This window comes from Pezoporus occidentalis, unplaced genomic scaffold (assembly GCF_034315485.1).
Source record: "Pezoporus occidentalis ecotype Australia unplaced genomic scaffold, CSIRO_AGI_Poc_V1 ctg34, whole genome shotgun sequence".
In the NCBI taxonomy this organism is placed as follows: Eukaryota; Metazoa; Chordata; class Aves; order Psittaciformes; family Psittacidae; genus Pezoporus; species Pezoporus occidentalis.
In genome coordinates this window covers 700,819-725,522 of record NW_026915376.1, presented here as the reverse complement: position 1 = coordinate 725,522, position 24,704 = coordinate 700,819, and the positions used below count along the sequence as shown (strand labels likewise).

Sequence of the window (24,704 nt, the reverse complement as noted above, 5' to 3'; positions counted from 1 at the left end):
AAAAACCCCACGGTAAAAGATCTGACCATGGGATTCTATAAAGTTCATCTGGTGTTTTTAAAAGCTGTAACTGGCTTTGTTTACATAGTCAGCTTTGCTCCTCTCCCAGTAACACTGATTTTATTACTAATGGAAAGAAAACCAGTGTGGTTTTATATCCAGAATACTTGAAAGTTTTTTGAAGCTGAAAGGTAATTTTGCAGAGTGATGTTCATCTACCTTTCTGGCCCAGATTGCAGATTAGCTTGCTATTCCAATCGACTTACTCTCTCTGAATTTTGAGATGTAGGGGCAATTTCGGCAACTTCTGGTCTTGTCTGTGCATTCAACACTTTTACTCTAGGAAGACTGGCCTTGCCAGACTGGATTATACCTTTACAGACTTTCTGCTCCTCAGGACCTTGTAGCCTTTTCTTGACAAAATGCAAGCAACAGGGTAATGCAACGGTAATGCACTATGTGAATCTTCAGGAGGTCTCCAAACCCCCTAAGCTAGGGTTCAGGATATAACCTCCCTGGTGTGGACCCACTGCCTCATGTTCCAGGGCATGCTGTTCTGCTCCATGCTTCACCACTGAGGCTCATTAATTTACTTCACTTATGGTGTAATATTCATCTTCTCATACCCCTTGTCCTAGATACAGACATGGTTAGGGAGTCTACTGATGCCTTCTGCATGGGGTCCTGAAGGAGGTGGTGCTGTTGTGCAGCTGGAGGGCTATCCCATTGGAAGGCACAACTTCCAGCTGCATGTGGGCTCCAGGGACCTTGCCCTGCTGTGTATTCCCATATGCCAAGGCACAATCCTGTCCTGGACCCGGCTTGTGTGTTCTTGTGCTCAGGCATGTACATTCTGTTTGACTTGAGTATCCATTCTCTCCATGTGGCCTTACGTTGAACCTTGTGTGATGAGATTCAGTCAGTGGGAGTGCCATCAGTGATTCCATGGGATCAGGGACAAGATCTGAATATACTCATTGCTGCTTAGGGACAAATGGGTAGCAAAAACTGGATTTTTCCACACTGTTTTCTTGCCAGAAGCTGCCTGCATCCTCTCACATGCCATTCTGTTGTGGTAAGTCAAGCTACCTCCACATATCTACCTTAGCTCTTCTGTGTTCTGGGAGATGTTATATTTGGATTATGTTAAGCATAATGCGAGTATATTCAGTGAGAGGTGTATACAGTGGAATAATTGTTAATGCTAGGAGTGTTGTGCATGCTATTAGGGTACAGGTTGGGATGAATTAATTAGAACTGCTGTTATTCTAGTGTTACTAGTTAATCTTACACTCTAGCCTTATGCTATAAAAAGCTTTCAGTGATGACTGTTTTACATATGTAACTGGAATGTGTTGTTATGCAAATAAAAGTTAATTTAAATTGAGTTTGCTTAGGGTTTTTACTTTATATAGGATGAATTTTCTAGGTAGAATGAAACTGGTATCTTGAAGATCACACAAGACTTCTGTATGTGTGTGTTATACAGAAGAGTATATGTGAACCTGTGAACTTTTGAGTCCCTGAGAGAAGACGTTTTTAATTGTCATGAAGCTTGCTCTCACTATAGAGCACTCAAAAATCACTTTGAAAATATTATTGATGTGTTTTTTATAAGGCAGTCATCATCTTCCAGAAGTGATAGTGTACTTTGGAAGTTAGGATAAAAAGTACTTTAAAAGTTATCTCCCACAAAACCACTCTTGCTCTCTGATGCTTCCATATGGCTGTGAGAATTGCTTGTGCTCCTTTTTTTCCAAACCGTGAGGGAACTTGTAATTAAAATATAGAAGGATGCACAAATTGCACAAAACCAAATTGCATCTTTACTTTCAGAATGCAATGAATTTCCTAGCTATGGGGATATTTTTATCTGTAGAAAAGTAAGACATACTTGGAAATGCAGAAGGCTGCTCTGGTATTCTCTCGAGACATCTGCCCTCAATTAGCTGTTTGAATCAGTGATGTTATGTGTTTGTGTCTTGTTGCCTCAGAACCTCTCATTGATAGCTTCTTTTGAGAAAGAAGCAGCAGCAGAAGAAAATGTGCTCATTTACTGCTTCATTCTGATGTTGAATCATTGCACAAATTAAATTACTTATTTCATTTTTTGTGTAGTTTGTGGTTCTCTGATTGAGTAGTTGGGAAATAAGTTTGAAGACTTTTAAAGAAAAGCATAAAGGATAAAAAATACACCGTTTAAAAAGGTTGAACTAGGGTACCCCCATTTATAACTATCATGTGGGCTAAAAAGACACCCTGTAAACAGAATTTGGTTATGCAGTTATTTGTATTAATGGAATTTATCCATGAAAAATTAGTTCAAATGTATTTTTAGTGGTTGGTAAGTTAAAAGAAGCAATTATATTTCATGTCTTCTAATGTGAGGCAAACACCTTGCCTGATAGCTTGCGTTTTATGCTTCAACAGTTGTTGCCAATAGCTTACCTGTCCAAGCTAAATAGCTTTTGGATATCACCAATATACTTCAAATACAGTTGTTTTTTTTTTTAATAAATGAGTACTTTTTGGGGACAGAACCTTGGGTGACATGTTTTAGTGGGAGGTGTCCCTGCCCAAGGCAGGGGGGCTGGACCTAGATGATCTTAAGGTCCTTTCCAACCCTAACTGTTCTATGATTCTATGATTTCTGGAACTCACATGAATGTAAAGCAGCGCCTAAGCACTGGCAGTGTCTAAGCTGAAAAGGTTGTTGGAATAAGATAGAAAAAGTGTTTTTGTACTTATTTCTAGGTCAATTAAAGTGAGATAATGTTTTTTAAAGCAATTCTTATAATTTTCCAGTGGTTCTGGAAAATTCTACAGGTTTGGAGTCAAAGGATAAATTGATACTGATATTCTTTGAGTGGTGGATTTATTAGAGAAGAATTTCCAAGGACTTTAAATGGGTTGAGTGGTTTTTTTTTTTTTTTTAATAGCTGAAATGCACCATCTTCTTTACAGAAGAGAAAGAGGGCCATTGTGATACCTAAAACTTCATAAACAACTTGAGTATTGCTGCTCTTGTAGGAAAGATAAGTCTCTTTAGATTTAAATGACTTTCTTGTGGGTCTGTCTGACTAATCCTGGTAATGCTACATGTGCGTCCCGTGAAGACAGTCTTAGCAGCTAACTCCAGACAGGACATGATTCATCAAAATCCCTTAGGAATTTTATGGGCACAGTGGAGATATTTCTGCCCCTTAAAAAGTACACTGTCACATGAGTAACATAAAACTTAATAGGTCTCTTTTTTTTGTATCATTTAAAATGTATCATTGACTTTAAGTGGAAGCTGAGCTAGAAAATGGGAAACGTTGATCATGTGCAACATGATAGAGGATTGAATTGTTCGTATTTTTATACCTTTTGGCATTCCATATTTCTCTGAAATTTGCTTGTTTTAGGGTTAGAAAACAATAATTTTTATACAAAATTATTATACTTGGTATTTCTGTGTGGGCTTGGCTTTGTCAGGGAAATGGGTTGTAACTACTGTGTAATTACAGGGTTGGGGTTGCTCTTGGAAATCTGAATACAGATTACTGTTCATGACTTAAAAGCTGGTGGGCTTTTTGGCCTTCTTTAAAGGGATGTTGTTTGTGACAGCAATTTTTTCTTACTTGATTAAGCACAATCCATTTTGATAAATAGTTTTGAAGCTCATGTGTCTTTATTAAGAAGGGACTGTGTCAACTTCTTGCAGGCCAATTTTGGATTTGTTTGAGTAACATGACTGGTGTATAAATGCTGCCTCCAGAAACTAATTTGTTAAGGGATGCTCTATTTGTTCTTGTGCTGTTACTAAACAATTTGAAAGGGGTAAGACTAGTTCACATCAAAGCTCTGAAGTGTCTAATAGCCTGTATGTTGCAGAATATAATACAATTCCTTTAGTAAATGAGTGCTTTTGGGGATTCTAACACTTCTTTTCTATTTCAATTAGAAAAATGCTAACTGTTCTTAAGGTGAATGTAGAAAACCAAGGAACCATTTGACATGCTTGGGGAAAAGGAGGAAGAAAGGCAGAACTAAGGGGTAGGTGGCCTTTGCCTATTCTCCAATTAGCTTCAGGTGGAGAGGTACCAGATAAATGAGAAGGCAGCTGGAGTTCCAGTCACAGTTGCATTTTATGTATCATTTCACAGTAAACAAGCTTTGGGTCTTATGACAATGGTTTTAACAAAGTCCTTTAAAAAAGGAATCAAATTTTGCACTTTAATGTTTTGAATGGGGAGATCTTCCCTGGCTGGGTTACTATATGAAACAGACCAAGACATTTAAGATTCCAAAATACTATAGAATATTTTAAATTAATTTTACTTATACATTTTTTGGATGGCATGAAACAGAATAAATCTAGTAAAATCTGATTCTCTCCTTTCTGTGTTCCTGTAACAGTGGAACTGCTAGATCTGCAATAATTTGCATTGGTTAAACTATGGAAGAAAATCCCATTGATTATATAAAGGTACCACCTTTGGCTTGCAGCATCCTTAAGAAGCAAATCAGCAAAGCCTTGGAGATTGTGTAAATGAAGTTTTGCCCAAAATAACACTTGTCTTATTCATGTATTCTTTCCTTGACTCCTGCTGCTGGCTACTTTTGGAGCTGAAAGGCTTGATTGACTTTGGGTCTGCTCTGGTAGAGACATGGGTCGTTCTAAATGTTTCTCAGGCTACTAAACAGCTCCTGTTGGGTGAAGGGTAGCCCTGCTGTCTGGCTCTGAGTTCAGGGTAAGAGTGCAGGCACCTGAGTAAGTTTTCAGGTGTGGGGCAGGTGGTGACGATGCACTGCAGCTTGTGCGAATAACCCATGAAGAGCATTAAGCAGCTCTGTTTCACCTGGCCTTTTGGGTGTGGGGTTGAGGAGAGCTGCTGTGTTTGGGTTGTGCTGAAGCATAGCAGCTCCTTCTTGTATCCTGATCCTTGCTTTCTCTGCTGTGGAGTAAAAGAGACAGAAAATGGAAGGAGAGGGGATACATGAGGATGAGTAAAAGTTTTAATTTTGTAATTTTTCATTTGTTTATTTTTGGTTTATATGCACGGCATCCAAGATGCCAGCTAGATACAGACAAGGGCTGGCAGGTCTGCCCTTGGACTTTGGAATATTTTCCCTCATTGGAGGTACCATCTGGCTGGTCTGATCTGATATCTACTTCACCAGTCTTTGGTAAGTTGGATGGAGCTATGGGAGCCATTTAATCCTGTGTTTCTAATGCTGTGTTGTGTTGTACTGTTAGTAGTGTGTAAGAAGCTGGGATATTGAAAGGTAGGGTGTGAGAGAAGAGGATAACATTAGATTTGTCATGTCTTAGACTGGTATGACTGCTGATCTGCTGATTTGAAGAAGAAATTGCTGCCATTTTTAAGGTGAATACAGCCTTTAGCTCAGGAAATTTCTATGGCAGATATTGGTGGGTACTGGGATGTACATTGCAGTGTAAAGATCTCTTTATATCTATGTTGTTGCTATGTCTTTTCACAAGGAGTCTGGTGTGGGCCAGTCAGAAACATGATACTGTGTTGCACATCGACCTTTGGATGTAGCCACCATTAAATGATGATTTACTAATCCTGCTCTATAAAAATAAACCCCTGATGATCTGTCTGCTTACTTCTGGAATTCATCATGTCTTTTCAAACACCCTGTAAAAGAAGGATAGATGATTTTCCTCCATATTGGTGGGCAAAGCAATGTGTTCTGATGTGAAATAGTTATTTTATTCCACCAATTCCTGATGTAAATCCTGCTTTACTTACTAGACATAACCTTAATGCTATCTCTTGACTATGTTGGCATACCTATTTTGGGCTGCTCTATTCTCTCTCCCTTTTATACCTCTTCCATCAGTGTCTTATGGTGCAGAAAGTTGAATATAATATTTATTTTTTTAATCTTTATTTGAAATCAGAATTGATTGAAACCTACTGAGTCTCACTACAAAAATGCCTGCAAGTAAAGTAGCCAGTAGTTCTCCTTACTCTCAGTGTTGGGGCTTTTCACAAATATTTTTTATTTTAAAAGATCATTTCTGTAGAAGATTCCTAATTTTCTGTGCTGGAAAAAGGTGAGCAACGCTCCAGTGGTTAACCTTTGGCACTGTTTTTTTTTTAGGAACATTATCTAAAGGTGAGCATTCTGATATCCCTACTTGTATTGGAACTTACGTTCATAGGAATAAGAATTAAAACTTCCTGACAGAGTGAAATTAAATTTTATGCATTTCAAATGCTTTAAAAAAATCTTTTAAATAGGTCACATTACGAAACAGGTTGGATATTTAATGGAGGGATGAAGTTATAGTGATTGGAGTAAATCTTTATCCTTCTAACATGCATTGGTCATTTTTGTATTCTCATGTGCTGTCAGCGTACCATGTGAAAAATATTTAACTTTGCTGATTTCAGTGGATAGCTGTAATAATTTGTGTTAGGAACTGCAGTTGTGCACTTTTTTGCAGAAACAAAGTATAATGGTTTCTAGCAAGGGTGCAGCTGATAAATAACATGGGTTTTATGGTCAGTGAGTGGAAATGGTCTGCATTTGATTTTTATGAAGGAAAGGGAACAATAAATTACTTTTGTTCTTTCATAGGAATCACGTACATGCTTGCTACAGTAAGCTGGTCTCTGCATGAGAATATAGAGCTGTTGTCTAAAATATTAGCAGTTATTGTTATATTTATAAACAAGGGAATATAACATAAAAACAGTCCTATTTTTTATTTTTTTCATGTGTATGTGACCTTAAAAAAAAACCCCAACAAACCACATTTTCTGTATTTGCTTTATTTCAATGCTACACAATCTTTTTATCATCTTGACCTGACAGCCTGGATTTAACAGGACAAAACAATGTCAGGAATATTAATGCTGGTTGCTAGCTCTTTGAGGGCTGAATTTTTTTGAAAACTGGGCAAAAAATGACATTCAGTCAATATCTAAAATGTTCAACACGCATCACTTTTATTTTCAAATTAATAATGTCGCTGTGAAATACAAAATACTCTCAATAAAGACAGTGTAGAGATACAGATGAAATCTTATCAAATCAGTCTTGACTGATCTAGTCTGGAGAAAAGGAGGCTCAGGGGAGACCTCAATGCTTTCTATAACTGCCTGAAAGGAGTTTATAGTGAGGTAAGTGTTGGTCTCTTTTCCCAAGTAACAAGTGATAGAATTGAGAGGAAAAGGCCTCAAGTTGCACCAGGAAATACTTAGATTGGATAATAGGAAAAAATTTCTTCCCTGAAAGGGTTGTCAAGCATTTGACCAGGCTTCCCAGGGCTGTGGTGGAGTCACCATTGCAAGAGGAGTTTAAAACACATGTAGATGTGGCACTTCAGGGACATGATTTAGCGGTGGACTTGGCAGTGCTGGGTTAACAGTTTGACTCAGTGATCTGGAGGGTCTTTTCCAATCTGAATCATTTTATGACCTTATGAAAAACAAATTCTTGTTAAACTAGTGATAGGGGGTTTCTGATGACTATGTGTTTGGTGAAGAAATATAATATTGAGCAATTTTTTTTTTTTTTTGGTTATCTAAATTAAAAAAAAAAACAATTGCATTCCAGCTCAAAAATAGCTGGTATGGCAGATAATGTTTCCTCCCTTCAGCTAACAGATGACTGCAGTATTGCGTCTTACTACAGCTGAGTGTTTTCATAATGCTTGGAAGACCTTTCATGCTACTGTCTTTATTTGAGTTTGACAGTGTTTGTTACTTTTCCTTAACAAGGACATGGAGGTCATAAGCTCTGTGGTACTCACTTTGAAGCTAAAATTTTAACTTTATAGTTTCTTGAGAAAGAATCATCTTTTGATGATTCTTTACCAAAATGTTATGTGTTATTATTACTATTGAGAGGCCAATGGTGTTTATTGATGAAAAGCAGAAGTAATGTGTGTGTACTTGTGTCCAGCTTTTTTCATGCCCTGGTATGTGCACTTGGGGGCAGAGCAGGATGATGGGAGTGTCTTACAGTGCAAACCAATGTTGCTCTGGGTATTGCAGTCACAGAAATACTACAGATGGTCTTGATCTAGACGTTCTTCTTTAAAATTACATCAGCATTTTAATAATAAGATTTTTCCAGGTAAATAATTTCTTAGCAAGCTAGTCTTATCTGAACAGTTACTATTGCAGAACTAGATATTGTCTACAATGTTTTATTTGGAACGAAGTCAACTGTTCGCTTCTGGTAAATGAAAACAGCTAAGACTCTCCAAAATATTTAAGTAACTTCCTTTGCAGTTATTGTGATAGCAAATCATGGAGTTGGGCAAATGTAGGCCTTTTCTATTAGGAAATCACAAAGCTGCTTAATAAGAGGGTCTTTAATAATAATATGTTTAATAGTTATATAAAGGCTTATTCTAAACTTGCAGATTTTGGCTTCATAGAAAGGATTAAATATGAAGAAGCTGCACAACTTCTGGGTAGACTCGAGACTCAGAGGGATATAGAACAAGTTCAAAATACACAGTATCCTCATTTCCTGTGGCTAAATTTATGCTGAGGTCATATTTGGAGATAAGTAAACTTTTGATGTTCTGATAATGAAATTGTTTTGAAAAATCCTGTGTGTTATAAATCTGTGTCTGTACAGTTATTTTATGCAGGGTGTTTTTAAAAAATAGCTTTTTGACCTGATAGAAATGGAAATATTTTTTTAGGAGCGAGAAAAGACCATCAGTGAGGAATATATGTTTGAGATTATTCCTCTATAAAATCTAACAGGTAAGAATTGTAGATACCTTTTGAAAAATACACTACATCCTCATATTGCATCCCAAGGAAAACCCTGACAGTCTCATGCTTAACCAATTTCCATAATAAGCCCTGCGTTGGCTATTCCCTCCCATGTAAGGAGAAAAGAAAATGTATATCTGCTGCTAGTAAAGTTAGCAGGTTCTGCCTTCTGCTGAGATAGGAACTGTAGAGGCAAGGGTATTTTATGAAAACACCTGATCATTAATGCTTTTCCTTTAAAGAGGGGTGATTTTAGCTAGAGTGTTAGGTGGATGTTTGCTGGTAAACAAATGGTAACCTCTATAGAGCTTTAAACAGTAAATGCCATCTGAAAAACAATATATAGCTAGAGGCCAGTCTATAAAGAATTTCTGTTGTGTTGCCAGCATATAGCAAAATTAAGCAGCTGTTTTCTGCCTTGGCTTCAGCTTTTAACTGGCCTCATATGGTCTGGCTGGATTAGGTTACAGTAATCTGTTCCTCATGTGACAGTCTTGGGTAAATGTAGTGATGAACGTAACTGGAACTGTGTTGTCTTACAGATTTCTTTGTAGGAAATGAAGAGACAAAAAATAGTTCTTGCAACTTATGGCTATCCACTTGAATATGGGTGTCTCAAGAATTAATGAAACCCTTGTTTGTGATTCTGTATGAAAAGAAATGGAGTTTAGTTCTTCCCCAGAAGAGCCACATGCACGTTTTAGGGATTTTTCCTTAATGTTTACTTATGAGTTGTTTTAAAAGACCAGCTGTGTGGACTCCAGGGAGAGGAAGGTTTCCTTCTGTCCTGTTATGAAGCCGCTATACCAGCTCAGTAACAGGGACAATACTCTCTGCATTGTTTTCACCTGACCACTGCTTCTATTAGGTTTGCCTTGGTAGAACCCATAGCACTGTGTCTTAATTGCTCTACATCAGAGCAACCTCTGTACTCTTACTGCATTTTGGTGTACTAGCAAACAATAGCACTGAAATGATCCCCCACTGTTCTGATTGATTTTCACAATTTTCTGGTTGTATTTCGGTTGTGCCTCAGCAGCCTTAGCCAGCTGCGTCTGGTCCAGCTTCTGGCTGTATTCATGCATGGGGTCAGTAGCGCCACTAAAAGATGTAGGTCTGGTTTACGTGCGTCAAGCCTGAAGAAATGATTGCAACCCTCTGTTTTTCCACAGGGCAGTCTGACAGAACAAAGGATCATATGATATCAGCATAGTAAAGCCGTACCTGACGATAATCCCTTTAGAGCATACTGGTTATGTCTTTTTTACTGAACTGAAGAGTGGCATAAAATCTTTGCACTGTCTTGTTAGGAGGAAGGGCTGCAATGTTTCTGTAGCTAGCTCATGGGAATTGCCAAAAAGCAAATACGTTCTTCATTATGCCTCGGAGCTGTTTATATGTGAACAATTCTTTTATGGTTGTCACTAATTAATGCTTCTTTTAAAGTGTTGGTGCATTATATGGGTGCAGGTCAATTCAATTTGTCCTTCTGAGCAAGTGACTGCAAATACCCCAGTACTGATATTCTGTCTTACGTCCATCAGATCCCCATAAGATGAGACCAGTTTAATGTGTATTAAGAATGTGTATTTGGTGCATTTAATAGTGACATATTACAGTTTTGTTTTTTGTTTCTTAAACTACAGAGGTGAACTCCTCCCTGCCTCAGATTTTCTGGCGGAAAAAATGCTCCAATAAATTATGTTTTAGGAAGTAGGGTGTGAAGAATGGTGGATGCTTAAAATGGGGTCAGAAGTCACAGAAAATTGCACAGAGCAGGGAGGACCAAAAGGCTTAATGTGCCAGTTCATACTTTCTGTGGGATTTGGCTAAGTATTTCAAGTTTTGAGTTCTGACAGCGTTCTACTGTGCTGATCACACGCTTACTGATGCATTTTCATGCACTGCTTGATTATAGGTTATCGAGATGAGACTTGATGCTTGATAGTGGAAAATACTGGATTAGCCTTACTCGTCAGTGGTACTATTCCTTTAGGCCAATGTAGAGTGCTGGCAGACATTGAGTATAGTCCCAGGTATCTTGGACATTTTATGAAATGGTAATTCCAGCTGTTTCCTACCCTATATTACCACTTCCAACACTCTAATTTGTAGCAAGTGAGGAAGTAAACAGTTTTCTACTTATAGTCAGAAAAAGGGAACTTGTGAACTTCTTTAATGAAATATGGATATATTTTATTAAAAAAAACAACTAACCAAATTATAATATTGTAGCTGTTGGAAGTATGTTCCTTACAGTTATGGATTTACAACTTGTCTAAACCATGACATTTCTGCTTACTTGATCTTGCCATGCAGGATTGCTAACTTTTAAAAATTATTTTTAATTTAAATTTTGAGGGAAATTCTATATAAATGCTTTATTATAAAGCATATGAGGTAAGAGCTTTATAACCTTATCGTGACCCCTTTACATCTGTTAAGGTAGTGCTTGTTAAGAAGGCGGATTTTTTTTTCCCCAAAACAGCATGTATATATAGTATATGTACCTCTCTTCACCAAACACTTGCAAACAGGGGAAACAAAAGGCAAAATGAAGTATTTGGTGTGAATACAATGATAAAATGACATTTCTTAACTTTTATAGAAAAGATTATTTACCTTTGGGAACTTTTACCATAGTATAAACAATTTTTCCCTTCCCTAGAAAATCTGAAAGTGATACAAATGTGACCATGAAAAAAATTAAAAAAAACAAACCCAAAGACACTTCTGCCCCCAAAATGTTTGTATTTCTCATTAAACATTGCCTGATTAAATATTTTCAACTTCATTCCTTTAATCCTTTGTGTATATTTGTTTATGAAGGGAGGCAATATGTATTTAACCACAGAAAATGTCGTATCAAATGTTTTATCTGATGTTTTTAGTCATAAATAAAATTGCAGGACTGTCTGTTAGGACTCCTGTGTGTTACTAGTTAACATCACTTAGTAACATCTAAATGTTTTCCCCTTCTTAATGTATGCTTCAATGTTAAATGAATTTTATGAGAAGGCACATAGGAAAAATGTGGTGTAGTTGAGAAAAATATACAATTTCTGTAAAGCAAACAGAATTACAATTATATAACAGCTTGAATTTTACATTACCCAAATGTTTTGAGCTTTGAGTTTTCAGTAACATAAATTCTGTAACTGTCTGAGTTGATTGTGTGGCATACCTGAATTAAATAACTGAAGTAGGAAAAGGAAATTTGAAAGTCAAGTACATGCCACTGTGACGCTGTGTTTGAATTCCTTACTGATTTATTATGGGAAATTGTATTTTTGATCAGGATGGGTGAGGTGTTTTTGGTTAAAAAGGCTAAAGCTGAAAGTTTTGTGTGTTTTCCAAAGTATTCAAAACTTGCTTAAAGAGCTGAAATAAATTCCTTATCTTTAGCACCTGATCCCTCTGGATATAGACATCTTTCATCTGCGTTTGACTCCGTAAAGAGAGGACAAGGCAAAATAAGACTCTTTTCCCCCAGTTGTTGCTTCAGTCTTCCTTTGTTACCACCTTATCTTCTAGCTTTTTCATTCCATTCTCCTTAGGAAGCTCTGGAATTTACCCATGCCAGCTTCTTCACGGATCTTACTGTTTTATTTCCAGTTATTTATCTTCCCATACTCTCTTTCTTGTTGGTGCTTCAGAAAATGTGTTTAATAACTTGAATATTCTGAAGCATGCAATGCAGCCTGTCATACCAAATCACAAGATTTGTAAGAGAAAAATAGACTATTGAAATCAGTCCTTGGTAGACAATTGAGTGTGTTCTCCTTGCCATTAACATTCTTCCTAATAAACAAAAAAAAAGTAATTCTTGATCTACCTGAATTGGCTTTATTTCCTGTTATGGATAAAAGTATACTTCAATATTTTTAGGCCATTATAATGTCTACATGTTGCATTGATTTGTGTTTCTAGCAAATGAAATCAATGGTTTCGATATAACAGAGAGAAAATTGTAGTCTGCATTCACGATCTTATTTCTAAATCTCAAAATCCAAAGTGAAACTCTGTTGAAAAGTACATCTTTCAGTTAGATTTCTTATGCGTTCACTATAATGAAAGAATCTCAAGAGATTTCAGGTGAAGGCAGATGTTATAAAAAGTGCCAATCAGCTACCAAATGAATATTATTTTTGGATACTGATCTAATGTTTAATTATGTCAGAGTGGAATTGACAATTTTCAATTATCTTGTTATAGGACTAAAACAACTTTTGCTCAGAAGGGATTAATTATCAGCGTATGTTTCCAGATGAGCCTATACTCAAATTACCATCATTGTGGTATCAGTTCAAAGCTTTGGTTTTAAGTCTGTTTTTTTTTTTTTTTCATAGGTGACTGTAAAATCAGGAAGTGCTGAAAGATTGATGAGGTCTGTCATGGAAAAACTACTTAATCTTTTTTCTGCTGGTAAACTTGAAACTGAAGAGGCACCTTTCTCCCTTCCCCGCCGTACAGTAGTGTTGCCTTGTACTGGGTTTGTGTTGTGTAAACAAAACATTTGGTCTGGTTGTTGAGGTTGAGTGGCTGACCTGAATTCAGCCGTGCGGTATCTTTGCATCTGAATTCTTATCACTCTGAAGTTTTTGAGTCATAGTTTTAGTAGGGCCAGACTTATGAAAGAGAATGTGTATTTTGATGAATTTTTTATGACGGGACCCCAGGTACCTAAGGCATAAATGAAAATGAGCAGAAGTGTGGTGATGCTGTCATCCTTAATACTAAAACTGAACTAGCTGTGAAGCTGTTTTGATAGGGAAACCTAATTCTCCAAAGGGGAGGGTGAGTGGAGGGGGCTGTTTCTACTGTCAGTCAGTGTAAATGTCTCATTCCCCACTTATGGGACTGTGAGATCCTAGAATAGAGAGTAAAGGGGAGCCAGGAACACAGCCAAGACTGGGCTGGGGGACTGAGCAGGAGGCATTCACCTCTGGTGATAAAGCTTGTATGTAGGGGAAAACTGTACGTGAGAGCATGACTCCATGACCAAGACAAACCAAAGTGGGGAAACTTGTGGTTTCCCTTTCTTGCCATATTTAACCACACGGTTACATGTTCTTTATTGCAGTATTGAAGCGTAGATGCTCAACTGACAGACGGGAGAAGGATGGTTCAGGCTCTGGAACAGCTGAAACCAGTTGAGAGAAAGCAAGACTCATCTGTGTGAGGAGGAAAAGAATCCTAGAATTTGGCAGTCTCAGAGTCTGTAAATATAATAAATCAAAACATGGGCATGAAGGTGGCATCATAATTGGAAGTTCAAGAGTGGCTGTGTCTTGATGGTTCAGAGTTACAGTTGCATTTGGTTGTAGCACATTTAGTTTTCAGTGCTTTCTGCTATAATCAATTTGTGGGTGAACTCTCAGCAAGTTAACTGTTTTCGTACATTTGCCTTTGATTCATATAATAAAACATTCTTCCTGTTTTTTAAATTATTCATTAGGAATCCTACATTATGAAAAAGAAACTGATTATGAAAAGTTTCTTGGAAAAACTTTATTTGACCATGCTGATATTTCTGAATGAAGTGTAGTGATCCAGGTGCTGAGAATTCATTCTTGTTAAATCTAATTCCTTTATATGAAAGAGACTAAGCAGCAATTGTGAAGTGGTAGGAAAAACCTGATGCTTGCTATAGAGGGACTAGGATTTGAGGTGGTGTTTAGCTAGAGAAAGCCAAAGGAGTTACTGAAAGTAAAGGGAAAAATGTTAAGCTTTATAGTGGTTTATTGAGAGGAATATCCATGGAGCTATTTAAGGTGGGACTGATAAAGAAGGTATTTAGGGAAGGATTTGGTCCTATCCTGAATTTGCTTTAGGGAGAATTTGAACTGCAGATACTTTGATTTAAAAAGAGAAATTAAATTTAGATTAGTCATGCTAAAATTAGTAATATATATTCTTTAGATAAGATACTTCTGTGTTACCATTGAGCCAGTTCTTCTTTTGGAGCGGCAACAACTGTAGGTAAATTTCTTTTTCTGTTCCTCATCCTCCTCTTTGGCAGTAACCAAGAATTGCAAGACAAAAAAAAAAGGGCTTGTAAGCGAAGTTCTGTGTAGGAAAGATTATAAACAATAATACATATGGAGGCCTTATACTTTAATTTATGTGTTTGTCTAAGGCCTTTATTCCTAGAGCACCTTCCTATGCCAGCTATAGGAATCAGTGCTGGCAAAAATTTGTATTGATAGTTTATTCTGATGTTTTATTTCAGTATTATATAGGCAAAAGAAATTGAGCACATTAGCTTTGCCTTCCTTTTTGAGTAGAGCAGTTTGTCAGCTGAACACATCTGGCCTTTGACAAGACGTACTTGTTTTTGATTACCTACTGGAGATGTAGTGCAGGCGCATACAAGTTTGGTAAACATGCTGAGTGGGCAGTTCCCTTACCTCCCATGAAGAGTATGCTTCCTAACAACTTGTTTTATGTAAAATTAAAGTGCTGCAGTTTCTGTCAGTGAGGAACTTTTACCAAGTCATTAATTACTTCTGTGAACTTATATGCTGTGCTTTTGCCAAAATTGATTTTAGGTTTAATATGCTGTGGTTATGAATATATGCAATAAAACAGTGGATTTTAAGATGCTGGATCTTAAAGGAAATAGGAGGATTATTCTTGTTGTGTGTTTTACCTGCAGGTGATGCAATTACTTTGTGTAAGTCTACTTAGAGGAGAGCTAGAGAGCATGAAGAGTTTAGTGAAAGATTCATCAGCCTTGATCCCCACACTGCTTACATGGGTAGTGTCTACAATGGGACACAAGAAAGCCTTTGCTTAACCAATATAGTTCAGCAAAATATATCAGTAATATTTTTCTTTAACATCCTTCATTATGACGGTCATGAGAGCTTTATATTGCTGCATCAGCTGTTTTTTCTACTCGTCTCTTAGTTGCTATGGTTTGATTATTTTTTTTAAAGGGAAAGAAGGTGCATAGCTAGAGCATAATGACAACCTGATGAATATTTTTAATGTAACAAAGACATTTAAATAAGATTTGACAATTTGAGTTATGATGTATGGCAGAGAGAAGGGAAAAATGCTTTAAAGGGACTGTACTACTCAGAGACATTCAGCGAGCTCTGCAAATCAATGCTGAGAATGACAGACTCGTATATCAACCATGACTCTGCACCAGCTTGAATGTAATGAGAACTTCAGTAATTTGGCTCTGCTGTGGTTGAATGCTGCTTCTGGGTGAAATTTCATGAGCATGTTAACAGTGAGACCAAGCCTCTTCTGTCTTAGCAGACAGGGGTAATTTTAAAAATAGTAGTACTTACCCTAGAAATAAAACTTGGGTGAACAGCAAACTGTAGCTGTACAAGTATGTGAGGAAAAAGTGTATGCATTACATTTCAGCCATTTCTTTCATCTCTTTTCTGTAGTGTTTTTGAATTGCCATTTCCTTATCAGATAGATTTGAGGGAAAATCTCCAAATGAACAGGCTAAGAAAAAGTATTCACAGGCAAATTATGAGGAACTGTTGAGGTTTATATTGCAGGCTATTGGAGCAATTCAGTCTTTGGCAGATATTAAAAAGAAAGAAAAACAACCCTTTTATGTTTACTTTTTCTGGTGCTGCTCTCTTTATGCCTCCTTTACCTTAAAAAGTGATGTGTTTATTTGCTCCTCTTCCAGCTATAATGTGAAGTTTTACTATAGCCTGAGATATTGTAAAATAAAAAGGACTATTCTTTTGGTACCAATGGAAAAAACCTCAGATTTGGGTTAAGACTCCTTTTGATTAGTTTTAGGACTTTGCTTTAAGAAATTCTCCTAGCATTATAGTAGCTGACCACTGCATTCTGATAAGATTAGAATGACTTCCAAGAAAGTATTTTTATTGTTGTACCAGAATTGATCAGAGTCAAATGACATTTACATGGTGATCACAGTCTAGCAGAGAGCCTCTGGAAGCTTCATGGGATGGTTTGGGTTGGAAGGGACCTTGAAAGGTCATCTAGTCCACCCCTGCCTGCAATGAGCAGGGACATGCCCAACTAGATCAGGTTGCCCAAAACCACATCCAACCTGGCCTTGAATGGTGCATCTATTGCTTCTCTGGGCAACCTGTTCCAGTATTTTACCACCCTCAGTGTAAAAAATTTCTTCCTCTCTCATGAAGGAAGAGGATCGACTACTGTTAATGCGCAAACAACAAAACTCCCGATTTCCTAGCTTTTAGATTGCTTTCTAAATTATGACATTGTTTTCAGAAATCAGAGGTTTGTCCAAAGGCAAGTTATATTTTTGATAATAGGCAGAAAGTGCCATTGGGATGGGAAATCACTTCTATGAATAATAGAAGGGTCTGTTCCTCTAGCCCTCCCCTCCATACTGCAAGCATCTTTCTTTGGTTGCCACGCTATATGTTACGCTCCGTATGTTCAGTAACTGCTATAAGATATCCAGATGGCTGTAAAAAGTCAGATATGTGGTTTGTTTCATGGTTTTGGTTTGGGTTTTTTTTTGTCCTTTTTTTTTCTTGGGCCAAAAAGTAGTGGGCTTCCTTCCATCCCTCCATATACGTATTTATTTAAAGGTCTTCTGCAGTAATCCATGTCTGTCCCTTTCACAGTGTGCTGCTGCAGTCCCAGATTAATTGAGGCATAACAGGAAGCTGAACTTTGCTCCTCAAGTTTAGAAATGGTAAAATTTTTGAACTTTCAGAAACTGAAATAAAGTTTTCAATCCAATTTACATTTTTCAATAAAGCAACTCTTTAATTTTTTTAGTATATCTCAGCATTTAAAAACTGTATTTTCAACAGGTTTTTGTGTATTTATTTTCCTCAATGACAGTAATTTTAAAATGTGCAATTATAAAAAAAAAAGTTTTTAATTACAGCATGTACAGATGGTACTTCAGTACTGAAATGACCTTTGAATTGAAACAGGATTTTTTTATTCAAGGACTTTCTGACTTCCTCTTAGCTTTTAAAATGGGACTAATAAGAAAATCTGTTACACCAGAGTTTGCACTGAGTACTGCTTCATGGAAAGATTTGAGGCAGTAATCTGTAGTAATGCATAGCTGGGTGAAATCCCATTTCCTGAAGTCTTACCTTCCTTTCTGTCTATCTGTGTGATATGCATGGTACCCAGGCAGTATCTAGCCTGAGCACCTCCCAGTGCTAGGAAGGTAAGCAGGAGAGTCCTTGGATGTTGAGCTCAAGAATGAGTTGTCCGGTCGCAGTGTTTCTAGTATGCATCACAGTCTCATTTCTAACTGGTATGCTTTTCCAGTGAAAGTGTTGTAGAATAGTTAGTGTCATGCTCCTGGAAGACACCTGATTAGATGCTCTTTCTTGCAGAATAGATCAAATCAGTTTGGAGGAGGAGGGAGATGTTTGGCCTTTTGGTGCTCAGTCAAGTTGATATTCAGTAATGCAGGTGATACCTGAATGCTGGAGTGGTAGACATAGTAGAAAGAATGCAAATGGAATTTTGCCCTATTTCATTCAAAATGTGGAGGTAATTAATGGCATAAGGAGCAAATGCCACTCCATTAGACAACTGTTCAGCACATTGTATTAAAACATGAGTTGCTTGGTAGGACAGGAATATTGTAGAGGAAAAATTGTAGAAATTGTAGAGGAAGCTGTTAGGCTTTGACAGCTTTCTTGAGGAAGGTTGTTAAAAGTCCTCCGTAAGAATTTAAAATGAGAAATATTCAATATATTGCCAAAAATCTTCTTTCCAGGAAGGGATACTTTACATCCTATCTTAAAATTAATTTTAAAAAGAAACTTAGATACAAGAAACTAAGTTTATGTTTGCATTTTAGAATCAATTCTTTTAAACTAATTTATTATTGAGTTATTTTTGTGTGTAAAGCATCATTTTGTTGTAACTGTTTGTTCCATTTATATCATTTGTTAGTTGTTTTTGCGGTTCACCCAAGCTTGTCGGAAGCCGAGACAGTACTTGCGGCTACCTGAATGGTGGGGCTTGTCTGGGTTTCATGTGTTGGGGTTTTCTGCCTTCCCCCCCTGCCTCTTCCCCTCTCCCCCTTAATATAAGTTGATCTGCAGAATTTTCTGCTGAGAAGTATGTGAAGAGCAATCATTCTACAATGAGTCATTCTACAATGAGTTATTATTAATTCTGCAATTAATAATAACTTGCTTGACCTTACTGCTACTCTGACACTCCTGGTACAAACAGAAATTGCCTGGATAGGTTAAAAACCAGTGAGGGATTTAGTCTCTGTGTCTTTTACCAAACTTATTTTTAACCAGTATGCACCCAATCTTGAAAATGAGAGTCGTATCACATGTCTCTCTACTGCTATCTATGGAAGAAGCTGCCCTGTCCAGCTCTCATTCAACCTATGTGGAAGCTTGCACTGGTGCTGCTGGTGGTGCTGGACCTGCATATTTCCTGTGGATTGGAGGCCCTTCCATGCAAAGGGATGCAATGGCTGGCACAGAGGAGCACTCCTTGTCCTTGATACTATTAGTACAATGTTCCAGCAGACAATTTCTCATGCACCAGTGCCTCTCTGACCTCTACAGAGAATGAATACAGTGTGCTCTGTAGTTTCTAGAAAGAGATAGATGCCAGTTCCTGCCTTCCTGTTCAGTTGGCTATGATAAAATCAAGGGTGCCAAGACAAAACTACACATGGATCAAGCTGTGTTAAGAAAAGCCGGTGTGTGCGTCTGTAAGAGAGAGAGTTGACCTGTTCCCATTTGTTCTCTTCTAAGAAACACTGCTATGGTCTGAAAGATTGCTACTTGTCAGGAATCTATCTTCTGTTTCATCAGCGTGCAGTTGTTTGATTTCCAGTCCCTCATGTTTTGTGGCAGGTTCATAAGAAACTAATGCTGCTTCTGTGACTGCTCAGAAAGAAAAAGTGAGAGGGTTGTTATCTAGAACGGTATTGCAAACACGCTTTCACGTAGGGACCCCATTATGTTGTTTACAGCTTTTATCTTCCACTGTGTGTTTGTGTTTTAATCAGACCATGTCTAATTCAGTTCTGGGGATTTGTTTATTTTATCCTGCCTCTACTGTAGATGATGATTAATGAACAATATATGTGGCTTGATTTGTTTGGTGGCTTGTTTTGGCTTTTGGCTTTTTTTGTTTGTGTTTTTTGTTTTGTTTGTTTTTTTTTTTTTATTCTTTTTTAACCTGCTTTGTGTGCAATCCTGCATGCCACTGCAGTTTCGCTCTTCTTTTTTAATCCATCAGGTAACTGCTTTCCTTCCCTCTTCCCTTCTTTCTCATCTCCCAGTTTAAATCTAGGCTTGCTGATACCTCCCAGGAATATTTAGCTTCTCTAAAAATGTCTGTGTGCATGTGTCTATACATACATAATATGCATAAGCAGATATTTGTGTATATTTTTTATCAGGTGTGTACAGTGTTTAGTATTCAGATGCAATAGTTGATTTTGGGCATGTAAAAATTAATTGTAGGGCAGATTGTACTTGTCTTTAAAGATGAGTACAAAACAAAAACCTACTGTGTTTCTTTTCTTTTCCTACAATAACCATTGCAATAAAAATTCAAATTCATAGAATATTTGTCACACAAACAACTCTTCCTGCAGTTATAATTCATAAATAAGGGCAGCAATTAAATTCCAAATAGCTTCTTGGCAGATGCCACAAAAGGGAAAACAGTCTAGTTCTGTAATGGGGAGTCTGTTGTTCTCTGAGACAAGGCTGAGAAGAGATAACATGCATATGGGACTGATATGGAGGTCACGTAAGGAGGAATCTTTTTAATTTAATTAAAAGCATAATTAATCCTAGAGAGATTCTGTAACTCTCTACAGTTGGATTTTATGGGCCCGCACGGTTTGCAAGCCAAAAAGTAAACGAAATTTTAACATTTAAAGATGACAAAGTATCACTTTTTTGCCAAGGAACTTATCTGATGGAGAAAGAATTAGCAAAATATTAAATGTCAATTTGCCAGCAAATAAGAAATAGGCAATGCAAACCTTTGCCTCTTACAGTGGAAAGATAATGATACAAACAACTTTTCTTCCACACTGACTTGTTCTGATAAGTTCTGCTTCAAGGATTTTCCAGAGTGGAAAAATACAATAATTGTAAATGGTGGTATTTTCCAGTGTTCATAAAAGCTACTGCATTAAACATGCATTTTAAAACAAAATGATACGTTAAGAATGTAACTAAATGTCTGCATTATGGTACTGCCTTGCATTTGCGGAGAGCCAGCTAAACAATATAATAAACTCTGTTTTAAAAGGAAGTTGTCTATGATAGTGAGAATTGTTTTGATTGATGAATCTTCATTATATCAACTGTTAATGAGCTTCATCTGCACTTCTCCAGCTGAGAAGAGAGAAAAGGTTTGTTATTTCACATGGCTGGAACTCCTTATCTACTGTCATGCTACTGGTTCGGTATTGGTCTGATAGCCAGAGGTCATCCTTTTATAAAGCTGCTGTTCATAACCTCTACCTTGCTAGAATGACATCAATTTATATATCATAAAGTTACTGGACCAGTAACTGATCTGAGCAGTCTTAGATTCTGATGACTTATTTCAATATATAGGTATTCTGCTCTGTAATGAATTTTACTTCTAGAATAGATAGATGTAGGAATACTGAAATAATGGTTAGCAAAACTGGTCTGGTGCTCATTGGGTTTGTAGTTTGTAACTTTTTAGGGATGGCATTTACATAATTTGTTGTTTTTTTTTTCTTGCTTTTTTTCTTTTCCTTGTGGGTTTTTTTTTTTTTTCCCCAAACTCAAATGTTGCACCCCAATCACTTAGAAAAGCATCAATTATCTTGAAACTAGCTGATAGCTACCAAGACTGTTTGGAATAAGTTACCAGAACTATATGAAAGGCTGGATTCCTGAGTCTTTCTAGTACTGTATCTTTAACTTGGTAGTGTGACTCCACAGTAACGTTGGCCTGAGTTGCTGGCATTGAAGGTGAGTGTCTGTACTAAGGTGAAATTCCTCATAGGCTGTGAACTGGTAGAACTGGGTAGTCTCTTCCCCTACATTGTACTGTGTGCTCTTTCAACTCAAAGAAATTATTCTAAACTTCTCAGGTCAACAAAACCCCATATTTCTCTCCTGCGTCACTCCATTTCAGGATTCTCTGTCTGGTTGTTCCGAGTTTTCTCATTTGTATCTTTTATTCTCTGTTCAAGAATAATTTTGTATTGAAAATCATGGATTCTTTCCATGTTACGTATATTAACTTAAACTATTGCAGACTCATCAATTGCTATTTACAGCATATAATCATTTACAAGAAATGAAGCGATAGTGAGCACAGTGAATAAAGTAGACCATCATAAGATCTTACAAAAACTGGTACATCTGCATCTATTTGCATAATCTTGTATATAAAACATATTGTGAACACAAAGGTGGATACAACACAATGGAACAAGAAGCCTAATGATTTCCTTACAATTATGAGGAGGTATGTACCTAAAGATGGGCTGTGTATGTGTATTCACATGCCTGCCTGCAGGCTGCATGTGAATCTACAGAAGGGAATGTTGTTAGGCTCCCAACTTTTGAGGAATGGAGCATAATTCAATGTATGTCTTTAGTTATGACCCATTTGTTGAGAAACATTTGCAAGCTTCGGGTTTGGTGATGCCAGTGTTACTTCTGTTTCTTCTGCCACTGTAGGTTCACTTAACATTTCGTCTTGCATGCCCACTTGTAACATTCCACTTGATCACCTCTTTCTTCATTAATTAAGCAGGAAGGGGAGGAGCTCCCTCAAGTATAGGAAAAAGAAAGCAGTCAGGAGCTTGGCTTTAAGGGGAAGTAGTAGCATGCACTCGCTAGCTGTTGATTTCAGGGCTATCATCATGCAAAACAAATGCAGATTAGTTATATCAGCGTAACTTCTCATTCAAAGGAGTCCATAGCGGCACAGAACTAGATGCCTCCCTGTACATTTTGCCAAACTCTTAAGTATACAGTGTTATAGCATAGGCTTAGAAGTGAACTAAATTAAATTTGGGGAATAACTGCAACAATAGGTTGGTAACTTCGCTTTTGCTCTTCAGGTATTTTATTTTATTTATTTGGGTTTTTTTAGAAAGCAGCCCACAGTGGGCTTTAGCTGACCTTCCTCAGTCTTTCTTCCCATATCTCTTTTTTTTTCCCTTCCCACCCTGTATCTTGGGGGTTGAAAATTAGTCTGTTTACTCAGCATGCCACAAGACTAGTGTCCATGCTTCTGTGTCAGGAGAGGGTTCGGAAGAAAAAAAGGAAAGGCTGCTTTATGTTATAAGTGGAAACTGGAATTTTGCGCGGCAAAGCAATTTTAGTACTAAGGGAGATCACAAGTGTCACATTTGCCAGGGTGATGCAGCCTGGGATCGTCTTTGAGCAGACTGTATGAGGTACAATATTTGTAGTTCATCTTGCGTTAAGCTGCAAGAAGATTTTTTTGAAGGTCAGGCAGCAAAGCAAGAGGAAATCACACTGAAGTGGAGGCCAGCAGCAGAACGCCAGCCGAAGAATGTGGGATTTGTATAAGTATTTGAAAAGGTTGCTTCCCAGGAAAAAAAGAAACCAGTTGAAATATAAGTGTCTGTTGTAGAGGAAATGGGAAGTATCAAGTGGGCTAAGGAAAGAAAAGAAAAAGCAGATCACAGAGTGCAAGAAATGGGTAGCAAGAAGAGCTACTCAGACTACAGGTTATGATTGAGGGTCAGACAAAAAAAGGCATAAAAGAAGAAAAGGTGCAAGATGCAGTAATGAAACTGGGAAGGTGGTAAGAGCCAAGAAGAAACATGATGTAGCTTTAACAATAGAATCATACAATAGTTAGGGTTGGAAAGGACCTTAAGATCATCTAGTTCCAACCCCCCTGCCATGGTCAGGGACACCTCACACTAAACTATGCCACCCAAGTCCTCATCCAACCTGGCCTTGAACACTGCCAGGGATGGAGCATTCACAACTTCCCTGGGCATCACAACTTCCCTGGGCATCACAACCTCCCTGGGCAAGTAGAGGTGGTAAAACAGGAGAGATTCTCCTTGCTGTTTTTATGCGGAAGTGGTGGGGTTGCTCAATAGATTTCTGTGTTAGACCATCCTTTTCCAAATCACTTACTCAATTTACATGCTATATAGTGTGCATTCTGTCAGTGTGGTTTGAGTTATAAAAACTCAAACGCCTTGATGTGTTTAGAAATGCCATTACAAATCTTTAAAAAAAGTCCGTTTGGAAGCTGGGAGAAGCTTAAAGCTAAAAAACACATCTTTGAGTGCAAAAATGAACTTTGCTTGTAAAATTAGTGAGGAGGGCTGTTTTTTAAATCTCTGTGCTTCCTTTGAGCCTCGTCTTTGTTCTGCCTTTATAAATTCAGATCCCTCGTGTCCTTCCCTCCTCCTCCTCTTTGGCGTGCCTCTCGATTGCTTCACAATTTATCTTTGCTGCCCAGGGAATCCAACCGTCTGGGGCTGGTGGCTTCATCCTGCCTTGGTGTCAAGGTCGAAATCTTTTAATTTTGCAGGTAGAGTGGGTACCGTGACCCCAGGGTTTACTGCTGTACATTTACATCCTGTCGGTGCTCTCAGAATGACAATGTCTCAGGTCTATGTCTGTCAGATGCTTTATTATTTGGCAATGTTTTGTCTAATTCTCTTAGCAAAAATATAACAGTGTGTTCTTGTTAACACTGAAATTCTGTGGCATTAAAAGCTTTCAAATAAGTATAAAGAACTTAACAACTTAATAATTACAGTTGTTAAACTGAAGAGTATAATTACAGAAGGTAAAAACAATGTTTTTGACAATGTAATAGAGATCAGTTTGCTTTTCTACAGTTTCTGTATCATATCTTTAATCAACTTTGAAAACATTAATTATGCTAAGGATGTCTTGTATATATTTCCATTCTTGAAAAAGGGGAGAATTTTGTGTCTACAGGGTTTTGGAATTTAACAGG

General features: G+C 37.4%; 1 protein-coding gene and 1 long non-coding RNA gene across 3 annotated transcripts in view; both read left to right on the top strand.

The window, feature by feature from the left end:
* The window catches only part of SMYD3 (SET and MYND domain containing 3), a 402,483-nt gene that overhangs the window by 66,166 nt on the left and 311,613 nt on the right, over positions 1–24,704 (top strand). The window lies entirely within an intron of this gene.
* Positions 5,049–5,610, top strand: LOC134169271 (uncharacterized). The gene is made up of 2 exons (XR_009966840.1): positions 5,049–5,172; positions 5,489–5,610. It is a non-coding gene; the product is annotated as an uncharacterized LOC134169271 (long non-coding RNA).